The following is a 2,023-nucleotide window of genomic DNA, read 5'->3' as shown; positions in this document are numbered from 1 at the left end:
GTCTTTTTCTTCTTCTTCCTCTTTTTCTTCTTTCTCGTCTTCCTCATTTTCCTTGCAGTTCCTTCGAATGTGGCCTAATTGGCCGCACAAAAAACACCGGGGTTTTCGACCCTCAACAAACACCACGTGGTTCTCCTCCCCTATCTGAATTGTCTCGGGAATTGCTTCAATTATTTTGGGGTCAGCCTGGATAAGGAGACTAACTGTTTGGCCAGTCCAGTTAGCGTTTTCGGTAACGGCAACCTGGAGGAGGGTAATTTTCTCTTCCTCTTTGATTAGGACTGCCTCCACCACCCACATAGGATCCACTTCCGGTGGGACCCTTGTTATTTTAATTCTGGACGTTCTCATCCCCATATAGGTGGGGATGAGTGCCACGTCATCCATTTTCAGGGTTTCTACGGAATGCTTTTGTGCCATTTTCTTGTTGGCGAACCTTGTCAGATAAACTACGTCGTTCCATATTTGCTTCAAGCACTTTTCTATCTTCCCTTCTGTAAGTCTATCGATTTTTCTTTTTTGTAGACAGTAAGTTTTAAATATTATTGTCTTCTGTTTTTCTTCTTGTATTAATTGCTCCGGTGGTTGTATTTTAACCACGTTATCGTTCACTTCCATTATCTCTATACGTAGTCACACATGTGCGACGCGTAACCAACAAAACTCACGGAAACGAAATACCTATTTCGTTATTGCCCACAAGGGACTAAACATAGAGGGAACAAACAAGAACAGACGAACGGATTAAGTCGATTAGATCGACCCCAGTGCGTAACTGGTACTTAATTTATCGACCCCGAAAGGATGAAAGGCAAAGTCGACCTCGGCGGAATTTGAACTCAGAACGTCACAGCAGACGAAATACCGCTAAGCATTTCGCCCGGCTCGCCAGCTCGCCGCCTAAGAAAGCATCTTATAATTTTTTCTACTTAAAGCACAAGGCCAGAAATTTGGGGGGAGGAGGCCAGTCGATTAGATCAACCCCAGTACGCAACTGGTACTTAATTTATCGACCCCGAAGGGATGAAAGGAAAAGTCGACCTCAATTTGCACACTTATGTTAAAAGTACTTGGGAGTTTGCATGGCAACTTTGTGCTTGCTCAATTAAAAGGCATGGCCTCTAGGGAAAAAAATTCCTCATCTTTAAAATGTGACCCGAATAGATCCGAATAAAATCGGGTTATAAAATTAGTATTTTATATATTACAAGGCACCACAACCGTACAAAATCTTGAATTCAGTAAACTTAGGTTAACGCCACGATATCTATTAAAACACCATGTGCTTACGAGATTGATTCAAATGAGTATCTATTACTAAAAGTAGTTTTGAAAGCTTTATAGCAAAAATCATTAAAGATCAAGAATGTATTTCTCAGATCGAAGAGAAAAACACAATTGAAAGAGATGACATGTTTCACAACCTCTAGCGCTTTCATACATGAAAGCTTGATTCAGACATTGCCATTAGAGATGATAAAATTGTAATTATATCATCATTTAAGCTGTCGAAGAGCTGTGGGTTAACACATTAAATTAGTCCGCTAATCCGATAGCTAGTAATATCAACGATACCTTCATGAATACGGTTTGTAAGACAACGTAAAGAGGACAACAAAGGGACATTATACGTAAAAAGAGCGAAGATTTAAAAAGGAGAAAAAAAGAAAAGATAAAAACAAAGATAAAAGACAAACAATAAAACACCACCAACAACAGCAACAACAACAATAAAACAAAGTTGTATGTATGTGTTTATCTGTTGCACGTTATATGTTGATTAATTTTAGTTCTTTTATCGCTGGCACATGTTTTGTAAGTAATCTTAAGTAATTAGATAGTTTTTATTCTTTTGTGGCAGTAAGGTAGAAAGTAGTGCATGCACTTGTATGACTTTACGAATGCAAACACTAGCACACACACACACATACACACACACACACGCACGCAAGCACGCAAGCACGCAAGCACGCACGCACAAGCAAAGACAGATAACGCACACACGTGTGCGAATATATATATA

The sequence above is a fragment of the Octopus bimaculoides genome, chromosome 16, assembly GCF_001194135.2.
Source record: "Octopus bimaculoides isolate UCB-OBI-ISO-001 chromosome 16, ASM119413v2, whole genome shotgun sequence".
NCBI lineage: Eukaryota > Metazoa > Mollusca > Cephalopoda > Octopoda > Octopodidae > Octopus > Octopus bimaculoides.
The sequence above is the reverse complement of the archived record's forward strand: the minus strand, read 5'-3'. Positions refer to the sequence as shown.